At 36.2% G+C, this 24,139-nt stretch overlaps 1 long non-coding RNA gene across 1 annotated transcript; it reads right to left on the bottom strand.

The window, feature by feature from the left end:
- Window positions 1–11,770: 11,770 nt before the first annotated feature.
- LOC148252747 (uncharacterized) lies at window positions 11,771–16,692 on the bottom strand. Its single transcript, XR_015814149.1, has 2 exons — window positions 13,109–16,692; window positions 11,771–12,009 (listed from the first exon to the last, which is right to left on the bottom strand). It is a non-coding gene; the product is annotated as an uncharacterized LOC148252747 (long non-coding RNA).
- Between the last annotated feature and the right edge of the window lie 7,447 nt (window positions 16,693–24,139).

Genomic DNA, 24,139 nt, shown 5'->3' with positions numbered 1-24,139 from the left:
ATTTGTAAGTTGATTTTGAGTCTTTATATACGTGAATTCATTTTTTCTTTTTTTTTTTTAAGTTATGTAATCCTAATGGAATGGTATTTTGTATTTATGTGTTTCTTTCTTTATGAAACACCAAGTCTTAACTAAAACTTATGCGAATTTATCATCAATTCCAATACTTTTTTTTTTGAATCAAATAATAATTTTTTAAGCCATATGACATGATATATTGAAAAAATTATTTAAAATTAAAAAAATTATAAATTATTAATTATGAGTAAAAATTATAAATTAACAGTGATAAAAAATTAAAATAAAATAATAATAAATTAAATAACAATTTAATAGAATAAATAGACAGTTACATTGAAAGAAATTAACAAATTATTTTTTAACTGCCTATATATAAGTTGTTGATTGATATTTATTTACATTTCTTTTTTATTAAATAGAAATTTTATATTTTTTCTTTTCTAACAGTTGTATTAAAATCCAAAAAAACAAAAAAAAAAATAGTAGCTTTTTTGTTATGCACCAATAGGCAGCCATGACGTCGGAGAATAATTTTGTGCAATCTGTGATCTCAGGTTGAGTCAATAGGTGATACGAGCATAAAAAATCTCATTTTATCTATTCAAAAGTCTTTTTAGGACGAGAATTGCAAGGACATAGATGTTAGATTCGGATTGATATTCTAGAGTATAAGATGACTTTCTACTTCAAGAAATTAATTAATTAAAGTGAGTTAGAATCATTAAAGAGGAACAAAATCCAAAGGAGGAAGAATTTCTATTCCTCGTCGAATTCTCACCCTTAATTTGCTCATGGATAATGTTGTATTTTATCCTAAATTTTTTCTATAAATTTTCTCATGAAAGAGAAAATATTTTTTCCTTCAACTTGGAAGCTTTTAAGGCATTTTCAACTCAACTTCTTCAACAACAATTAATTAAATATTGAAGTCCAAATCCAAATAAGACAAAACATAGAGAATTCGACCACAACTCCACCATTTTTCAAGAGAAAAGACTTTTATTCTAATTATGTTTAAACTTTTTTAAATTTATATTTTATTAAATTCTTATATAAGAATGTAATTAATTAGAGTTTTTCTAGGATTTAGTTTTTGAATTCTAATAGAATTAGTAAAGTTTATGTAACGGCCCCAGAAATAAAAATGAAATGTATGTATTAAAAAGTTCTAAACGTGGAAGCGAAATAAAAATTCTGATTAACATCCCTTACACAAAAACAAAAAACATATTCAACGTATGAAAACATAAACTAATTAAGGTAAATACTAGTAATGAATGCTATAAATAAAACTATGAAATCCTTAAACGTCTACTCCCCGTCTTCCTGCAGGACGGACTTGGGAACCAAATCCTCCTGATCTGAAATAGTTAAATAAGAAATGAGCTACACTAACCCAGTAAAAACATCACACTATCTCACTGTCACAGAAGTAAAGGTTGATAGAAAACAAAACGACCAATGGAGCATAATTCATGATAAATTCATTCATCAATAATAAAATATTTTATTGTCCACTTATATCGGTGAGTTTCATGAAAACAACATAAGAAAATAATAACATTATAATATCATAAAATCATATACACTTTATAACATAACACATAATACTTTTGCATTTCAATCATCAGACAACAGATTTTCTTCTTTTATCAGCCTACTAGTATCCATAAGGATCCATAGGGGTCCCCGCTACACGTGAATCATTCACATTGATAACTTGATTCAGGGCCGTCCCCATACCCCGTCTGGTATGGGCGCCAAAAACCAAAAACCTCAATACCCTGTCCGATATGAGGGTGAAACGGGCTGTCCCCATACCCTATCTGGTATGGGTGCCAAAACACATAAGGTCTCCATATCCCGTCCGATATTAGAGACTACGTTCCCGGTAGGGTTTCCTACAGACCCGGTCCGTCCACCATCTCCCAGGATATCTAGTTAGGCTATCGACATAATCCATTTATCAATTCACATACCTTTTTTTCATTTTTCTTGGTATCAATTATCCAATCAAACATAAACATGTAAACAAGTAATGAACACCAAACAAGACAACAAGGGGTTCATAATAATTCAAACCATAATAAACAAAACCGTGATTCATGTATACGAAACCATAAAATAAACACATCAGATACCATACTGCATTTAAAACTGTAAAATAGATCAAACAACAACTGACCGAAAAATACATCAGATTCGGGCTCCATTAGCAACCTTAATTAATTATACACAATTCATGAAATACTGTTTTATCATTTATTGAGCTTTAATACCGTGATAGAAAATAGGGTGAGAAATTCTTACTTATTTCGGAGTTTGAAATCAGCTTTACACTGCGCCTACGGGCAGTCCCTAGATTCCTTAAATTTTTTCCTGGGAACTGAAATACACTTTCGGTACCTACACATGTCCCGAAAAAACTCAAAATCAGACCCAGGGCCTATTCAACCAATTTCAGAATTCCAGCAGGGCGGCTCCACCGTGCTCCGACAACGGCACCACCGCCCGCGGTGATGATCCGCCTCGGGTTGGCTGTTTTCGGTCGAATTCGGCCAAACTTGCATTGGTTCCTACGATAAAACAACCCTAAGGCCCTCGGTGGGTCAAAAAATACAAAACACCGAGACTTACCAGCGACGGAGATCTCGGGTACGGCGGCTTCTCCGACACGAGTCGCGATTTGATGTTTTGCTCCGATCAACCTGTGGAGAAAAGGACGGTGATCACAGTGGTGTAAAAATTGCATCGAACGGGAACCGGGAAAGGCCTCATCGGAGGCAAAAATCAAGGGAAGCCGCAACTGCACCGCTGGACTTCGGCGGCGTTTTTCGGTCGATTGGCTAGTGGTTTGGCTCTGATTTGACCATAGGTGGATTCAGCATCGAAAAATGTGCAAAGGGGACAAAATTTACATTGTTTGGCGGTCGAAAAATCCTCTAACGCGGCGGTGGGTGGCAGCGGCCAGCTCCTCCGGTGACTAGGTCTTCTTCTTCGGCGAGGGTACTGGCGGCTAAGGTTTGGGGTTAGGTGTGGGTGAGGTTATTTATAAGCTTCCCCTTTTAATCTCAGCCGTTCATCACAATGTAATATGGGCCGTCCGGTCGCGATTAAAATGGGAATAAATCTGGACCGTCCATCGCGATGCGATCTGGGCCGTCCGTACGCGTGAGATTTGGACCGTCCGTGCGCGTGAGATCTGGGTCGTCCGCACGCGTGAGATCTGGACCGTTCGATCGCGTGCACGCGGATCGCCCACGTGGCTCCGTCTCGCGTGGCCTCCTGCGTCAGCGTCCTTGCCACGTGGTGTGTCCTGGTTGGCCGGGGCTGCTGACATGGCACAACTTTTTTAAATTACGTTTTGACCATCGGTTTTTGATTTTCTTTTCAAAAACACCCCCAGAATCTAAAATTTCACCCATTTTTTCCAAAATTATTTTCAATTAATTCCCAAAAATAATTTTACCAATTTTTATTATTATTATTATTTTTATCTAAATTAAATAAAATTAAATTAAATTACAACTTTATAAATTAATTAATAAATAAAATAAAATCAAATAAAATTCCAATAAAAAAATAGAAAATAAAATAAAAGTTACTTTTTTTTTTTTTTTTTTTTTTGAGTTGTTACAACTCTCCCTCCCTTAAAGAAATTTGGTCCTCCAAATTTGTCTTTTACTCTTGGTCGAACAAATGGGGATACTGGGCTCTAAAGTCGGATTCTAGCTCCCAGGTAGCCTCCCTTGGCATGTGGTTCTGCCACACTACCTTTACAAATGATATTTTTCGGTTGCGGAGTATCCTGCTCTTTCGGTCTGTGATACCGACTGGTACTTCCTCATAAGATAAGTCTTCTTGGAGTGGAAGCGGTTCATGAGCCAAGACATGAGAGGGGTCTGGGTTGTACTTACATAACATGGATACATGGAACACATTGTGGACCTTGGAGAGCTCTGGAGGCAGTGCTAGTCTGTAGGCAGTAGTACCAATCCTGTCTAAGATTTTAAAAGGTCCAATAAATCGGGAGTTCAGTTTTTCCTTCCTGCCGAACCTACTAATTCTCTTGAAATGAGTGACCTTAAGGAACACCCGGTCGACTTTCTCAAACGCTATATCTCTCTTTCGGGTGTTCGTATAACTCTTCTGCCTGCTCTGAGCCGTCTGAATGTTCTTTCTGATTTTAACTGTTTTAGACGTGGTCTCCTCTACCAACTCCGGGCCGAACAATCTTCTATCACCAACTTCTTCCCAACAAATTAGTGATTTGTATGGGCGCCCCATATAACGCTTCATATGGAGCCATGCCGATGCTCGCTTGGTAGCTGTTGTTATAGGCAAACTCTATCAAGGGTAGATGGTCATCCCAATGGCCCCCGGAGTCAATGACACAAGCTCGGAGCATATCTTCAAGTGTACGAATTGTCCTTTCTGATTGTCCATCAGTCTGAGGATGGAAGACAATACTGAGAGACAGTTTTGTTCCCATGGCTTGCTGAAAGCTACTCCAAAATCGAGAAGTGAACCTGGGGTCCCTGTCGGATACCACTGTCATCGAAACTCCGTGCAATCTGATTATTTTTCGGATATACATTCTTGCCAACTTGTCCAAAGGATCGGTCATCCTGATGGCCAAGAAGTGGGAAGATTTGGTAAGTCAGTCAACGATTACCCAGATGGCGTCATGTCCTGAACGTGCTTTGGGTAATCCCGTTACGAAGTCCATGGTGATGTGTTCCCACTTTCACTCCAGGATCGGTAAAGGCTGAAGTAGCCCACCTGGGCACTGATGCTCTGCCTTGACCTGCTGACATACCAAGCATTTAGATACAAAGTCGGCTATGTCTCTCTTCATCCCATTCCACCAAAACCGGGGGGCATGCTTTGGTACATTTTGGTGCTTCCGGAATGCATGGCAAACTTCGAGCTGTGGGACTCTGTCATGATGTCTCTCTTTAACTCACTGTCGTCTGGGACACACACCCTATCTTGGAAACGGAATAACCCATCGGCAGAGATTCGGAATTTTGAGCTCACTCCCTGTTCTGCATCATTCTTGCAGGCTACTAGAGCGGGGTTGACTGACTGGGCTTTCCTTATTCTTTGGATTAACTTAGGTTGGACTGTCAGGCGGCCCAAACATGTGACTCTCCTCAGGTCCTGAAGTCGAACCTATTGTGTGGCCCCAATTTGCCTACATTCTGAAACTATCAAATGGGCTAAGATACCTGCACTTTTCCTGCTGAGAGCATCAGCTACCACGTTGCCCTTACATGGATAGTATAAGATATCACAATCATAGTCTTTAAGGAGTTCCATCCACCTTCTCTGATGCATGTTGAGATTCTTCTAAGTGAATATGTGTTTCAAACTCTTATGATCGGTATAGATCTGAAAGGTCTCTCCGTATAAGTAGTTGCGCCAGGTTTTCAATGCGTGTATGATTGCGGCAAGCTCCAAGTCATGGGTGGAATAATTCTTCTCATGATTCTTTAACTATTTGCACCCATACACTATGACCTTCCCATACTGTATCAGGACACAACCCAGGCCTAGATAGAAGGCATCACTATAAACTATATATCCCCCCGATCCACTCGATAAAGCCAGTACGGGTGCAGTAGTCAGCCGCTTCTTTAATTCTGAAAAACTTCTTTTGCAGTGCTCATTCTACTCAAACTTGGTATTCTTCTTTGTGAGTCGAGTTAAAGGAGCTGCTAGGCTGGAGAATCCTTCAACGAACCTGCGGTAATAACCTGCCATCCTCAGGAAGCTCCGAATTTCCTTAACTGATGTCAACTTCTCCCAGCCAAGTACCACTTCAACCTTTTCGGGATTCACTGATACTCCTTCCTTCGATATGATGTGTCCTAGGAAGGCGGTCTGCTCAAGCCAGAATCTACACTTACTCAACTTTGCATATAACTTCTTTTTTCTGAGGACCTGTAAAACTTGGGCAAGATAGTGAACATGTTCTTCTCTACTTTTTGAGTAGACTAAGATGTCATCGATGAACACAATAATAAATTGATCCAAGAACTCTCTAAAGACCCTGTTCATCAGATTCATAAAGATTGCCAGGGCGTTGGTTAGCCCAAATGGCATGACCAGAAACTCATAGTGTCCGTACCTTGTTCGAAAGGCCGTCTTGGGGATGTCTTCTGTTCTTATCTTCACCTGATGGTAACCTGATCGCAGGTCTATTTTAGAGAAGACCTGTGCACCCTGCAACTGATCGAAAAGGTTATCAATCCTGGGAATGGGATATTTGTTCTTAATTGCAACCTTATTCAATCCTCTGTAATCAATACACAGTCTCAATGTTCCATCTCCCTTCCTGGAAAAAGTGACTCCGGCACCCCAAGGGGACACACTGTGTCTAATAAAACCACTGTTTTGCAATTTAATGATCTGTTTCCTGAGCTCTTCTATTTCAATGCGGCTCATGCGGTAAGGAGCAACCGAAATGGGCTGGGTGCCTGGTTGTAGGTTTATAGTAAACTCGACTTCCCTGTCCACTGGCAGTCCGGATAGTTTGTCCGGAAATACATCTGGAAAGTCTTGGACTATCGAAATCTCTTGGATACAAATTTCCTTCTTGGGCTTGCCTAGTTAGAGAAAATAGCAAGACTAAGGTACTAGAAAATTAAGAAAATTTGCCATCAAGGAATAAGTACTAAATGATTTTATTAATTTGTAAATGACTCCTCATTGGGAGGATTAAATACAACCTTCTTGTTAAAGCAATCTATGGTGGCGTGATACGCCGCTAGCCAATCTATTCCTAAGATTACATTAAAATCTTCCGTGTCTAACCCTATAAGGTCTACACTCAATTTTCTATTTTCTATCTCCACGGCACAAGCCCTGTAGACAACTTCCCCTAATAGTGTTTCACCCCCAGCAGTAGACACAAACAACATTGAATCAAGTTTATCAGGTGATATATTAAGTTTGGATGCAAAAATATGTGAAACAAATGAATGCAATGCACCAGTGTCAAATAAAACATGAGCAATATGGTCACAGATAGTGTACATACCCTGTACCACGTTCGGGTCGGTGTCGGCATCCTGCTGGGTGAGGTTGTAAACCCTGCCCTGAAAAGGAGGTCTTCCTTGGTTCTGGTTCCTCGGGCACTCTCTCGCATAGTGCTGGACACTACCACATATGTGACAGGTGTTGTTGAGGCGGTAGCATGATCGATTCCCGTGATTCCTGCCACAGTGCTGGCAGATCTTTCCATGTGCTACCCCTGGAGCCTGAGGAGGGGCCTGGATCACTAGTCTAGGCCTCTTATTTGGTTGGATCGGCACAGTAGGTGCTGGTCTGCGGGGTGGAGCTGAGGGTCGGTGACTCCCTGCTAACTGAGGACGGGTGTTGAAACTCCTCTCCATAATCTGCGCTTTTGCTAGAACGACTGAGTATGTCTTGAGCTCTAGTACCAATAAGTGTTGCTTGATCTCTAGGTGGAGCCGCCACTGGAATCTTCTGACCTTCCTGCCCTCATCCATCAATGTCTCCGGGGAGTATCGGCCTAGCTCTAGGAACTTACGAGCATATTCCGATATCGTCATGTTTTCCTGGACCAGCTGAACAAACTCCATCTCTTTCAGGTGTCGGATGTTCTCAGGGAGATACTCCGCATGAAAGGCCGCTAAGAACTGCTCCCAAGTGGCTGGTGTAGGTAGGGTGGTCTGCTTGAGCTCCCACTCACAAGGTCTTGAAAGTTCTCTCAGTCTCCGCCAACCAGTACTGGGCATCTTCGAAAGAGGATCCCCCTGCAAAATTGGAAGGGTTCAGTCTCCTATACCTCTCTATGTAGCTTGGGTCAATCAAAGAAGGAGCTGGGTTCCATGGAAGAGGGACTAGGCCCGGCTGGGGATAGACTGGGGGCCCTGTGGTGGCACCTGATGATATAGTGGGTGCACCGAATTGTACTGTGGCGGTGCCGGGCAGTACGGTGGCTGGGGCACCGGTTCACACTGCGGCGGTGGTGCCGAGTGGTACTGTGGTGGAGCAGGCTCGTGCTGGGGTGGCTCGGGATCCGCTTGCTGTAGCGGTGGCTCAACTTGTTGTAGTGGGGGAGGTTCGGGTAACTTCCTTCTCTCCTCTCGACCTTGCTGAGCGGCCATGATCCTTTCCAGCATCTCAAATATTCTGTCCACATCTTTCCGAAGCGAATCATCCCGGGCTGTTCGATTTAGTGAGGGTCTTTCTCTCCTCATTTCTCTACACCTGCATTTCACAAGGAAGAGTTGAGTAACGATTTATCGGTGAGTATTTCTCTAAGCATTATTGTGTAAGGGATGAGTTTGAGGAACGTGGCTCTGATAACAACTGTAACGACCCCGGAAATAAAAATGAAATGTATGTATTAAAAAGTTCTAAGTGCGGAAGCGAAATAAAAATTCTGATTAACATCCCTTACACAATAACTAAAAACGTATTCAACGTATGAAAAAATAAACTAACTAAGGTAAATACTAGTAATGAATGCTATAAATAAAACTATGAAATCCTTAGATGTCTACTCACCGTCTTCCTACGGGACGGACTCGGGAACTAAATCCTCCTGATCTGAAATGATTAAATAAGGAATGAGCTACACTAGCCCAGTAAAGACGTCACACTATCTCACTATCACATAAGTAAAGGTTGGTAGAAAACAAAACAACCAATGGAACATAATTCATGATAAATTCATTCATCAATAATAAAACTCTTTACTGTCCACTTACCTCGGTGAGCTTCATGAAAATAACATAAGAAAATAATAACATTATAATATCATGAAATCGTACACACTTTATAGCATAACACATATCATACCTTTGCATTTCAATAATCAGACAACAGATTTTCCTCTTTTATCAGCCTACTAGTATTCATGGGGATCCATAGGGGTCCTCGCTACACGTGAACCATTCACATTGATAACTTGATTCAGGGCCATCCCCATACCCCGTCCGGTATGTTTATGATGTTTGGCGCCCATACCCCGTTCGGTATGGGTGCCAAAAATCATAAACTTCAATACCTCCGTCCGGTATGAGGGTGAAACGGGCCGTCCCCATACCCCGTCCGGTATGGGCGCCAAAACACATAAGGTCTCCATACCCCGTCCGATATGAGAGACCACGTTCCTGGTAGGGTTCCCTACAGACCCGATCCGTCCACCATCTCCCAGGATATCTAGTTAGGCTGTCGACATCATCCATTTATCAATTCACATACCTTTCTCTATTTTTCTTGGTCTCAATTATCCAATCAAACATAAATACATAAACCAGTAATGAACACCAAATAAGACAACAACGGGTTCACAATAATTTAAACCATAATAAACGAGATCGTGATTCATGCATACGAAACTATAAAATAAACACATCAGATACCATACTGCATTTAAAATTGTAAAATAGATTAAACAACAACTGACCGAAAAATACATCAGATTCGGGCTCCATTAGTAACCTTAATTAATTATACACAATTCATGAAATACCGTTTTATTATTTATTGAGCTTTAATACCGTAATAGAAAATACGGTGAGAAATCCTTGTTTTGGAGTCTGAAATCGGCTTTACACTGCGCCTACGGGCAGTCCCTAGATTCCCTAAATTTTTCTCTGGGAACTGAAACACACTTCCGGTACCTACACGTATCCCGAAAAAACTCAAAATCAAACCCAGGGCCTACTCGGCCAATTTCAAAATTCCAGCACGGTAGCTCCGCCGTGCTCCGGCGATGGCACCGCCGCCCGCGGTGGAGATCTACCTCGGGTTGGCCGTTTTCGACCGAATTCGGCCAAACTTGCATTAGTTCCTGCGATAAAACAACCCTAGGGCCCTCGGTGGGCCAAAAAATCACAAAAAATCGAGACTTACCGGCGGCGGAGCTCTCGGCTGCTGCGGCTTCTCCGGCGCGAGTCGCGATTTGATGTTTTGCGCTGGTCAACTTGTAGAGAAAATGACGATGATCACAGTGGTGTAAAAATTGCATCGAATGGGAACCGGAAAGGGCCTCATCGGAGGCAAAAATCGAGGGAAGTCGTGGCGGCGCTGCTGGACTTAAGCGGTGTTTTCTGGCCGATTGGCCGGTGGTTTGGCTCCGATTTGGCCATAAGCGGATTCAGCATCGAAAAATGAGCCAAGGAGAGAAAATTTACCTCGTTTGGCGGTCGGAAAATCCTCCGGTGCGGCGGCGGGTGGCGGCGGCCGGCTCCTCCAGTGACTAGATCTTCTTCTCCGGCGAGGGTACTGGCGGCTAGGGTTTGGGGTTGGGTGTGGGTGAGGTTATTTATAACCTTCCCCTTTTAATCTCAGCCATCCATCACGATTTAATCTGCGCAGTTCGATTGCGATTAAAATAGGAATAAATCTGGACTGTCCGCACGCGTGAGATCTAGGCCATCCGTGCGCGTGAGATCTGGACCGTCCTCACGCGTGAGATCTGAACTGTTCGATCTCGTGCACGCGAATCACCCACGTGGCTCCGTCCCGCGTGGCCTCCCGCGTCAACGTCCTTGCCACGCGGCGTGTCCTGGTTGGCCGGGGCTGCTGACATAGTTGCTAACGTGGCACAACTTTTTTAAATTACGTTTTGACCCACAGTTTTCGATTTTCTTTTCAAAAATACCCCCAGATTCTAATTTTTCACCCCTTTTTTCCAAAATCATTTTCAATTAATTTTCAAAAATAATTTTTCCCATTTTTATTATTATTATTATTTTTATCTAAATTAAATAAAATTAAATTAAATTACAACCTTATAAATTAATTAATAAATAAAATAAAATAAAATAAAATTCTAATAAAAAAATAAAAAATAAAAAATAAAGTTACTTTTTTTTTGGGGGTTGTTACAGTTTATGTCTATATAAAGACCTTACTCCTTTGGTTGTAAATATCGAAGTTTGAGATCAATAACACCAAGCTTTTAGCTTGGGTTAGTCATTAGCTAAGTTGCTCTTTAGGAATGTGTCTTTAACATTCTTATTAAATGGAGAATTTGTGTGTCCTTATCAAAGTAACTTGTGATATTATCATCAATTTCTTTCTTGAGTTGATTTTAACTTATTAAGATATTTTTTTATGACGTTCTAGTGAATTTAATTTATCATAATTACCTTAGTTACATTCACAAGTTGAATACGAGTTAAGTAGGAAAAGTTTATTTAGGGATTTAAGTTTTTGCATGCTAATGTTATATGTGAAATTTTGGATTGCAGTGTTGATCCTAGGTTCCACATCAAAAGGCTTTGTGAAAAAGAAAAGATCACCATGACTCCGGAGCAAGCATGGACAATTCTACAAACAGAGTTTCAAGGTTCATCAAACACAATGAATTAGTGCAAGATTTTTTTTGCTAGAGCAATGACAATAGTTGTCAAATGAGATCATATGAAGATCAAATAACTAATTAAACTATTGTTATAAAAATTTTAAAGAGTTCAACTACCCAAATTTGATCATGTTACAGTTACAATTGAAGAGTCTAAAGACTTGTCTAATTTTTCATTTGATGAATTGATGAGTTCTTTGCAAGCCCATGAGGCAAGGTTAAACAGTTCAACAGAAAAATTTGAAGAAAAAGCACTTCAAGTGAAGGAAGAGGTATCCAATTCAAGAGAATTTGACAAAACAACATAAAGAGGTTAGGGCAGAGATGCAACGAACCATGATAAATGAAGAGATAGAAGTTTTGAGTAAAAACACTCTACCAATGAACAAAGAGGCAGTAAGAGTGGAATCTAATATTATTAATATAATGGTTGTTCTAACCATATGTCAGGCATAAAGACAATATTTAAAGAGTTTGATGAGACACAAAAATGACAGTCAAACTTGGAGATAATAAATCATTCCTTTATTGACGTTATGGGCATATAAATCATTCTTTTTCTCTAAATGTTGTCTTGTTTTTTCATGTATGGCCTTGACTAATTACGCCCTTTGTTGTCCATCGGTATTAGTGAGTTCCTGTAAAGGCAAATGCATTAAGTCAAGAAAAGTTAGAGGATTAAATCCATACACGATTTTAAAGTGAGATAAACTTGTGGAAGAGTGAATATTCCTATTGTAAGCAAACTCTACTAAATGTAAACAATCCTCCCAATTTTTTAAGTTCTTCCCAATAACAACACATAATAAAGATTCTTAAGTCCTATTTACCACTTTGGTTTGTCCATATATTTGTGGGTGACAAGCAGTAAAAAATAATAGTTTAGTCCCAAACTTGTTCCAAAAAACACACCAAAAAGTTACTTAGAAATTTAACATCCCTATCACTAACAATAATCCTGAGAACACCATGTAAGCGTACAACATCTTTAAAGAATAAATTTGCTATATTTTATTGTATTTGTCTGTTTTATGACACGTTATGAAGTATGTCATCTTGCTAAATCTATCCACCACAACAAATATGTTGTCGCTTCCTCGTTTAGACCTTGGCAAGCCTAAAACAAAGTCCATAGAAATATCACCCCTAGGTGCAAACATAATAGGTTGAGGAGTATACAATCCATTTGGTAAAGACCTAGATTTTGCTCGCTAACATGCAATGTATTTTTCACAAACGTTTCCCGTATCTTTGTACATGTTAGGTCAATAAAAGTGCTCTTATAAGATGTCTAAGGTCTTGGCTATCTCAAAGTGCTTCATAAGTCTCCCATTATGTGACTCACGCACCAGTAATTCCCTAAATGAATATACATGCACACACAATTTCCCATCTTTAAGTAAAAACCCATCATGTCTATAAAATTTTTGGAATGTGTAGTTTTCACAAGCCTTATAAACATTAGTAAAATCTTTAGCTTTAACATATAATTCTTTAATATACTCAAAACCCTACAATTTAGAACTAAGAGTTAAACGTAAGGCATACCTCCATGATAAAACATATGCCACAATATTATTCTTACTTGCTTGTATTTGATTATATAGGGAAAAGACTCGATGAACTCCACCTACTTACCATGTCTACGATTGAGCTACCTTGTCCCTTTAAGTGTTTCAATGATTCATGATCTGTATGGATCACAAACTCTTTTGGCAAGAGATAATGTTGTCATACCTCTAAAGCACTAACCAAGGCATATAACTCCTTATCGTAGGTAGAATAGTTTAATGGCAGTCAATTACGCTTCTCATTGAAATAAGCAATGGGACGCATTTCCTGCATTAGTACCGCAAAGGCATCATATTCAAACTCAAAATTTTTGTCAAAGTTAGGTAATGCTAGAATAAAAGCAATACACAATTTCTCTTTCAATGAAGTAAAAATGTTTTATTGTTTTTCAATCCATATAAATTTGATATCTTTTTTATAAGCTCATTTAACGGTGCAAATATGGAACTGCAATCTTTCACAAATCGTTTGTAGAAACCGACCAACCCATAGAAACTTGTCACCTCACTTGTTGTCTTAGGCGTGGGCCAATCTCTGATGGCTTTTGCTTTCTCTTTGTCTACTTCAATACCATGCGTGCTGACAAAAAACCCTAAAAAGATTAGTTTATCACTATAAAAATTACATTTTTTAAGATTTGTATATAGTCTTTCTTTTCTTAAAGTCTCAAGAACAGTTCTAATATGCTTAAGATGATTATTTAATAATTTACTATATATTAGAATGTCATCAAAGTAAACAACTATAAACTTACCAAGATACGACCATAGAACATGATTTATCAATCACATAAAAGTATTAAAAGCATTAGTCAACCCAAAAGACATAACTAGTCACTCATACACACTGTATTTAATCTTGAAGGCGGTCTTCCACTCATCACCAGGCTTTATTCAAATCTATCTAAGTACAGATACTGGCTCCACTTAACTCATCAATCATATCATCAAGTCTAGGAATAGGGTGTCTATAGTTTACCATTATATTATTAGTAGCTTGGCAATCTACACATATTCTCCATGATCCGTCATTTTTTGGTACCAATAGGGCCGAAACAACACGAGGACACAAGCTTTCATGAACATGAACAATTCCTCCACTTGCCTTTGAAGCTCCTTTGTTTCCTCAGAATTGCTTCGATAGACTGGTCAATTGGGAATTGATGAACCAGGAATAAAGTCGATCTGATTCTTAATCCCTCATAACCGTGGTAACCCGTCTGGTATCTCCTCTGGGAACATGTCCTCGAACTCTTATAGAAGAGAGATCACAACACTAGACAAAGAGGGATTAAGGTTAATCAAATTTAAATAAGCCTCCTTATACCTAAGTACAATTAAACTTCTTTTCTCACAATAAGCACTCTTCAACTCTCTCTCCCTCACAAATAGATACTTTTTTCTTTTTTCTCTCATTTCTTTTCTCATTGGGCCTTCTTTTTTTGGGCTCTTTCTCTCTCATTGGGCCTTCATTTTTTCGTTTGGCCTCTTTATCACTCAGTGGGCCTCTCTTTTTCCTTTTTTTTTTCTTTTTTATGTATATGATTGTGAAGTTTCTTTTAGAGATCTTTTGATTTTAAATTGGTCCCCGCATACTTCTTTAGGTGTCAACGGGATGAGAGTGTGATTTTTCTCATTAAAACTAAAAGAGTAGTGATTCTTAAAGCTGTCATGGGTAACTCGTCTATTATACGACCATTGTCATCTAAGTAGGATATTGCTGGTATGTATAGGTATGATATCACAACTTGATCCTGATACCTTCCTATGGTGAAAGATACCATTATTTGCTTGTTTACCTTGACTTCTCCACATTCGTTTAGTAATTGTAGCCTATAAGGGTTTGGGTGTTTGGTATAGGTCAACCCTAACTTTTCAACAAGAGTGGTGCTGGCTACGTTAGTGCAGCTTCCTCCATCAATGATCATGTTGTACACTTTTCCATTCATGAGGCACTATATATGGAATATGTTCTCCCTCTGATCATTTTATTCCTAGGCTTGGATATTGAGGGCTCTTCTAATGACAAAAGATTCTTTCTGTGTAGCATACTCATATTTTTCATCTACATCCTTTAGTGACTATATACTGTCATTATCATATGGTCGTTAGCGTTATTGATTCAATTATCATCTCTTAATAACATGATTTTCTTGTTCAGGCATTAAGTGGCGATGTGCTCGACTCCTAGACACCTGAAACATTTAATGGTACTATGCCTTTAAGATGTGTTAGGTGTCTTACCTTTAGTGTTGGATGTGGCTGACTTCTTTCGCTTCATGTCAACTCCTTTCTTTTCCTCTTTTCTTGGCCATTTTGAGCTATAAGTGGGGGTGGAATTGGATGTACCTTTCCCCTTATATTTGACTTGTCTCTCAATTGTCATGGTCATGTGCACTATGTGCTCCAACTCCATGTAGTGTTAGGGCTCAACAATGTTGGCAATTTTCATCTTAAGACATCCCAAGAATCTTGCCATGGTTGCTTCAGGGTCTTCTTTGATATTGGCCCTAATCATGGCCATCTTCATCTCTTTGTGATAGTCCTTAATGGACATAGAGCCCTACATTAAATGTTATAATTTCTTGTGCATTTCTCTATAGTAATAAGATGGTACGAATATTTTTTTCATGATGGTCTTCATCTCTCTCCAGGTGGAGACTGGTCGTTCCCTGTTATGTCATCTAATAAAGATTAGTTGATCCCACCGTACTAGGGCATAATCAATAAATTTTACTGTTGAACACCAATTCTACTTTCCTTTCCCACTCAAGGTAAGCTTAAGCATCATTCCTACCTTTTAAGGGTGGTATCTTTATTTTGATAGAGTTGATATTATTTCCAACCCGGTCTTCCTCTCTATAATCATTATAGGACTCGACCCCCTCTTCAGGAGTCCGATTTCTCTGTTGTCTTGTGTTAGGAGTCCCATGTCTTGCTTCACTTTGTTCACTTCTTATGTCCTTTATTACTTTACTGAGTCGTGGTAATTTAGCATGCATAACCTCCATAAGGAACCTCACATCGGCAGGGCCATGATTCTCATTGGAAATTGTTTTAAGAAAGTCCCTGCAAAAAAAAAATAATAATAAAATAAAACACTCCATTACCAAGTCTCTTGTGTTTCACTTACTTTAGCTTTTATCCTTTGATGATTTCACCCACTATTGCTATTTACCACTCAATCTTCCACCCACAAGTTCAATGTCGAATAAGGTCCTCTTAAATCAAGGTATTCAAGTATTATTTTAGACACATAAGGAATCCTATGGTAGAAAAAAAGAGCATAAATACTAGACGTAAGAGTTAACACGCAGAGAAAAAAATGAGCGTGTTATATATATGTACTAAGCACTAGAATGCAAATTAAATGCTTAGATATGTATTGGAACCAGAGCTTAAAGAAAAAAAAACTGAGAATGCAAAAAGATAATTATGGAGAATGATGTTTGGATTCAATTTTTCCCCTAAGGAGGAAAACCAAAGATGCTCTTAAAATTCTACTCCCGATGTACTCTACACTCTATAATGAAGGTAAAGTCTTATGCTTCATGAGATGTGTAATTAATGGATGTACATTGATTTCCTTTGGTGAACAAAATAACCTTTACTTTATGGTGATGAAGAGATCGGTCTTGCATTGTTGTAAAGAACGATAGTTGAGTACAAAAGGTAAGTACTTTCCCGATTAATGTATTAAGTGATCGAGATTTCTTTGTTTTCTTTCTTTCTTTATTTTTTTTTACTAAATAGGAAATGTAACCACCAAAAGAAAGAAATTTAAATGATGGTGATGATCATGTTTATGCTCAACAAGAAAGTAACAAGTGAAAAAAGTGTCAAGTTGTTGTTTCTTGCTTGGGTCGATGTATGTATAAATATTTTTTTTTTGTATGGGTGATGAAAAAATATAAACGATGCAAGAAAATAGAGACAATTGTAAAGGATAGTAAGGTTTAGAAAGAGCTTAAGCTCTTATACCAAATTATGTAGAGTCCGGGATCAATAATATAATGTAGAACTCACACAATACTCATTAAAGCACCAAAGACTTAAATCCTATAAAAAGTATCCATGCTTAACCTATTATCAGTAGAGTAAGATCATTGGAAAATTAAAAGAGTAGGAATAGGAAAAATGAGGACACTTTACTAGTTGAAAGAAGTTTTATAATTTTATTTATTGAAACTTGAATTATTACAACTAGAAGTTGAATGCTTATTTATAAAGTAGGTCATGTGCAATACAAGAAAAAATAAATTTTCTAAATTAATTATAAAAAATTACATAAAAAAATTAAATATAGACTTAAATGAGAAAATACTAAGAAGCAAGACGATTACAATCAAAATAAGGTAGATACGATCTACCCTCTTTTAAATAGGAAAGATCTTAATTAATTATGCAGATGATTGAAAGAAGAATTAAGAAAGATTTTGATCGATTTAGGAAAGTATTAATGGCTCCGATAATCTCCCCAAAATCCATAGGATTTCAATCTCACATTAAGGCATGATATTTGATTTCCTCCTACTAATTTCCTATGCAGTTTAGGAAGGAAATCCCCCTCTTGGCTGACTCTACCTTTAAGGGAGAAAATTACTAGCATGTTTAGGAGAAGAAATCTCTTATGGGATCTTCTTCTTCCACTTGGATTAAGGTGTATGTACCATAATGCCCTTCGATTGATGGACTAATTTTTTTCTTCTTTTGGACTTCTTTAAATGATCTAAACTCATCTTTCTCATTGATGCATTCTTAGATGAAGAGTTGAAAAGTTTATTATAATCGTTTTACTCTCCCTCTTGTAATGGGCCCACTTGATGTCATAATATTTTCATGGTCCATGCTCACATAAGAAAGGATTAACAAGTAGCAGATATATTGACAACAACACTTCCATAGAAGAAGAAACATGTTTACTTCAGATCACTATTTGGTGTATGCAATTTCGAATCAAGGGGGAGTATTGAAGAAATGATTTAAAATTATGAAAATCATAAATTCTCGATTACGAGTAAAAATATAAATTATCAGCTATAAAAATTAAAATAGAATAACAATAAATTAAGAAGAGATTAAATAGAATAAGTAAGCAGTTACATAAAGGGAAACTAATAGGCTATTCTATCACAGCCTATATATAGGTTGTTGATTGTTATGTATCTGCATCCTCTTTTGATTAAATAGAAACCTTATATTTTTTCTTTTCCAACGTGACAAGTGTAGGAAGTTATTGCCACATATTCAAATTCATATATTATGAATGTGACAACAATTTTTAGAGCTCTATATATTTACATAATTACCAACGAAAAATGCAAGACAAGTCATACCTTTTATATCATCAACATCTCTAGCAAATTTACCATTATAAAATCTATAAGTTTGAAATCGTTATAATAAAAACAAAATAACTCAAGATTAAGAGTACCTTTAAGGTAACATATGATCCTTTTAGCAATAGTTATATGGAGGTGGTAGGAGCTTTTATAGAACGATTTATTAATCTAACCAAACAAAAAATACTGAGCCTTATAAAAGTTAACTATCTAAAACTTATTACAAAACTTTTACAGAGAGTGGAATCGATCTTTTTTCCTTTATTAAACTTTGAAAACTTGGCTCCATATTTTATAAGTGTGTTCACAGGATTGCAATTAAGCATTTTGGATTTCTTTAAGACTTTTCTTACGTAGCTTTGTCAATAATTGAAAATGTCATCTTTTGTTTGCTTCCCCTTAAAGCCTAAATAGTAAGACATGAGAACAATATAGTTATCTCAAATTCAAGTAACATAGTTTTCTTGACTTCTTCAAACAAGCTTGGATTGTTGTTAGTAAAGATCTACACATAGACACATATATACAATGTCACCATTAGCAATAATACTCCCATAAAGAGCATATTAAGACAACAAATGAACACATTATCTTGAAAATACTTGTTTATATTACTATTTCATGCCTCTTGACGCTTGTTTTAGCCCATATAGAGCTTTATTGAATCTCAACACTTCATTTTCATGCCCTTCAACCACGAAAATGTTTTAGCCACAAGTCTTATCACATATCTTTTCTCGTTTATGTGAGAATCTTTATTTGCTTTATACATCCATTTGACGACAATAGTTTCATGTCCTTTAAGAATAGTTGATAGCTCTCATGTGTTATTTTTTATGGAATTGATCTCTTCCTCTATGGCTTGTTGCCATCTTGCATCTTCCATGGCTTCATCAAAATTTAGGTGTTTACTATCAAGAAAAGATAAAAGAAATCATTTATCTCAAAGTTAATGATCTCCTTAATTTCATCACATGGATCTTAAATGCTCTTCATTTTTTGTGGCTTTTTACTTGAACTTCCTTAAGTACTGGGTGCTATAACATGAGTTCGAGAAAAAGGTGGAGTTACCTCTTGTTGAGGCATTATGGTCTCTTGGCCTTCTTTTTCAAAATATGCAAAGAAATCATAAATATTTTCTTCTTACTTCTCCCAATTCCAAGACACATTTTTATCAATTTTAACATCTATACTCACTATAATTTTGTCATTGTTTGGATTATAGAATTTGTAGCCTTTTAAATTTGTATCAGAGCCAATAGAAACATTGTTGACACTTCGATCATCAAGTTTAGATCTCTCTTATTGTGGAACATGAGCATATATGATTCTTCCAAAAATTCGCAAATAGTTAACATTGGACTTCGTTTGCTCCATGCTTCTCGAGGAGTCTTATCTTTCACACTTGATGTTAGAGATATAATGGCAAATACACTGCACAATAAATTGCCTCGACTCAAAATTCCTTGGGCATGATTTTGCTTTTCAACATGCTTTTAGAAATAATAAGAATAGTTTTATCATTTTCCTCTACAACTTTATTTTATTGTGGTGATTTTAGAACCATTAAAAGGTGAAGAATTCCATTGGATTCACAAAAATCATGAAATTCTTTGAAAGTAAATCCGTCTCCTTTATCTGTTTTGGAATATCTTATTTCATAACCACAGTTTTTTTCCATAAGAGTTTTAAAAGTTTAAAAGAAAAACAAAAGCGTTTTATTTTTGCTTCAGAAGATACACCCTAAGTCTTCTTAGTAAAATCATTGGTAAAAAATTGTAAATATTTGTTTTTACTAAATTAAGGTAGATTGATTGGTCCATACACATTAGCATACACAAGTTAAAGTGGTTTGGTTATAGGAAATATATAAAACAGATTTAAATATGAATCTAAATCAGCCAACATGCTCATTTTAAACCAATGAGATATAAATCTAGAAATGAGAGTGTACCTAAATCTATAGTAGAAGAAATTTGCGCGTAGTATGGTAGAGCTTTCAAATCAATACGTGGGTTTTGAAACTTCTTTTTTTTCGCTGATGGGATAATAGGAAAAGTAAATCCTTCGTGCGATTTATGACCATAAACACCTTTTTATATCATCAAGATTTATTATTTCTAATTTAGTCCATCATAAAATTAAAAATAATGTTTTGGTCTCTGCACATAAAGAGACCCATACTTTACCGAATGCATTAAGTCCAATATCTATTTAACCATAACCGATCACTTTTAAACGGGTGTAATAAAATCGGTAGTATTTTATGCACAATAAAGTTCATATTAAGCCTACACAATCGATTAAAACCCAATATTGGTTGTTTTTGTAGTGGCATTTTTTTGAAAACTCATTCTTGAGTTCCCAAGTAGACATGTTTCACACGATTGATTAGGAAGTTTGATCAAAGGCATCCTTTTCACCATTTTTTCTTCTCCCATTGCCTTGAGCGTATTGAAGTTTAAATGGCCTAGTCTAATGTGCCAACAATATGTTTCATCTTCTACACTAGTCTTCAAGTATCTTGTTTCAATAGTCTTGAGATTCAACACAAATATTTTATTCATTAACATATGCACCTTAGCAATCAAATTAGTACGTTGATCTCTAAGTCAAAGAAAATAATTTTTTACGTGAATTTCATATCTTTTTTTATAAAGTTAGCTCAAACTCAAAGTATTACTTCTCAAATTTGGCGCACAATAAATATTAGTAATCAGTACATACCCTTCATTCTTTGAAGAAATTAAAATTATACATTTCCCTTGAATTTAGACTTTTGAAGAGTCTCCAAAAGAAATATTATAATTGATCTTCTCATCAAACTCCACAATATTTCCTTTATAGTTAAATGTGTAATTGCTTGTTCTATTGTCTAAGTATCACGAACTATAGTCATCATAATTACCACTTGTGTGCTAGTAACAAACCGTCTTTTCCTCATCTTATTTATCATTAATAAGATTGACTTTCTCCTCCTTTTCGTTTGAAGTGTCACGTCATTCTCAAGTATAATGGATATATTTGTGACAATTGTGACATTCAATGTTTGACTTACTAAACCTTCTGTAGTTGCCTATTCCTATTCTTCTTCCTTTTCCTCTTCCACGACCTTTAATTTATTGTTGACTTTTATCTTTAGTTTTGACATCATCTTGAGTGTTGTTTTTTGGTAATTTGATTACGATAATGATGTTTTTATTTACCTTTTCCTCGTCCTCTTTGCCTTCCACTAGATTTAAAGAGATTTTGATTTGAAAATTTACTTTAAAGGCTCTTCTTGTCTTCCCTTTATTTTGTTTTCATGAGCTTGTAATAATCCATCTAATTGCTCAAAATTCATAATGACTAGATCCTTTGAGTTCTCAATGGGACACACTATATAATCAAATTTTGGTAGCAAAAATCGAAGAATTTTCTGCACTACACAAACATCTTCCATTGTTTCACCGTGTCTCTTTATTTGGCCTATTATAGATTTTACCCTTTAGTAATAATTTAAAATAGATTCAACATCTTTCATTCACAAAGTTTTAAATTTGCCTCATAAAGTTTAGAGTTGCACATTCTTTACCTTGTCAACTTCTTGGAAGAAATTCTTCAAAATCTCCCTAGCTAGCTTTTTGTTGGTAGCATTTGCCACTTTTAAGAATATAAATTTATCCAAATCTTGATGAATGAGAGTAAGGGCTTGTGAATCATTCTTCATTGTTTTGTTAAAGCATCCTTCTCATTTGAAGTCAATGATACTTTATTTCTGGGTGTAGTAAAACTTTTGTCCATAAAATATCACGCATCTTATGAGTTAAGTATGACCTTCATATGAAAATATTAACCCTTATAGTTTTTTTTAAGATAGGGGAATTGGAATAAGAATATATTATTGCTGACTATCTTATTGAAATTTTGGGTAATTAAAGAACTAAGAAATCAAGCTTTGATACTACTTTATTTGAAAAAAAATTAAGAGATATATTAACTCTAGGTAATACTTTATTGGAAATGAGAGGAAGAAGAATGATAAATTAATAGAAAGACTCAATTTTTCATTTGTGGTCATTGCAAAAAATCTTTAAATACATGAGCATACTTTTGAATTTAAACATGCTTCTAACCATATTAAAAATAGTTATATTTTTTCTCTTTGAAACTCTATTTTATTACGGTAATCTTAGAACCATTAAAGGGTGACAAATTTCATTGAATTCACAAAAATCGTGAAATTCTTTGAAAGTGAATTCTCCTCTGTCATCAGTTCTCTAATATTTTATTTCATAACTACAATCGTTTCACACAAGAACTTTAAGAATTTTAAAAACAACAAAAGCATTTAATTTTTAATTTAGAAAATACAGCCAACTCTTGCTAATGAAATCATCAGTAAAAAGTAGATTAATTAATCCACACATGTCAGCATGCAAAGGTAGACTAATTGATCCACACATATCAGCATGCAAAGGTTAAAGTTGTTTGGTTGTTTTTGTAGTGGTTTCTTTTCTTGAGTGCTTCCCAACTGGACATACTTCACACAATTGATTACGATGGTTTGATTAAAGACATCCTTTCAACATCTTTTCTTCTCTCATTGCCTTGAGCGCGCCAAAGTTCAAGTGGCCCAATCTCATGTACCAACACCATGCTTCATCTTTCAAACTAGTCTTCAAGCATCTTGATTAAATATTTTTGAGATTCAACATAAATATTTTATTTTTTGATATATTCACTTACCAATCAAGTTAGCACTTTGATCTCTAAGCCAAAGATGATAATCTTTCACGTAAATTTTATCTCTTTTTAAGAAGTTGGCTCAAACTCAAAATATTACTTCTTAGCTTTAGGACATAATAAATATTAGTAATAAGTACATTTCCACTATTCTTTGACGAAATTAAAATTGTATATATCTATTGAATTTGGATTTTTGAAGAGTCTTCAAAAGAAATATTACCATTGATCTTCTCATCACGCTCCATAAATTTTTCTTTGTACATATGATTGCTTGCTCCATTGTCTAAGTACCACGAACTATGGTCATCATCTCCATCTTTATGTGCTAGCAACAAACTCATTTCCTCCACATTTTATTTTTCATTAACAAGATTGATTCTATCCTCCTTTTCGTTTGAAGTGTCATGTCATTCCTAAGCATAATGGTCATACTTGTGATAATTGTAATATTCAATGTTTGACTTGTTAAAACTTCTACAATTGCATCTTCCTCTTTTTTTTCCACGACTTCTATTTAACTGTTGACTTTTGTCTTCATTTTTTGGTATCATAATGAGTGTTATTTTTTTAGGTACTTGATCATGATAACGACTGCATTCTCCACCTCTTCCTCATCCTCTTTGCCTTCCACCATAATTTAAAAAGACCTTTAATTTGAGAATTTGCTCAAAAGGCTCTTATTGCTTTCTCTTTATTTTGTATTCATGAGCTTGAATGATCCCTCTAATTACTCAAAATTCAGTGTCTAGATCTTTTGAGTCTTCAATAACACACACCATATAATCAAATTTTTTAGTAGCAAAGATCGAAGAATTTTTTGCATTAGACAAACATCTTCCATTGTTTCACTATATCTCCTTATTTATTTCATTATAGACTTTACACTTGAGTATTATCTGAAATAGATTCAATATCTTTCATTCATAAAACTTCATTTTCGTCTTATAAAATTTAAAGCTGCACCTTCTTCACCTTATCAACTCATTGGATGAAATTCTTTAAAATCTCCCAACCTAGCTTTTTGTTGGTAGCAATAACCATCTTTATCAACATAAATTCGTCTAAATATTGATGAATGAGACCAAGGGCTTATTGGTTCTTCTTCCTTATTTTTGCAAAAGTATCCT

The sequence above is a fragment of the Carica papaya genome, chromosome 8, assembly GCF_054855325.1.
Source record: "Carica papaya isolate Zhongbai chromosome 8, ASM5485532v1, whole genome shotgun sequence".
Taxonomy (NCBI): Eukaryota; Viridiplantae; Streptophyta; class Magnoliopsida; order Brassicales; family Caricaceae; genus Carica; species Carica papaya.
Note: the sequence above shows the minus strand (reverse complement) of the source record. Positions and strands in the feature narration are given on the sequence as shown.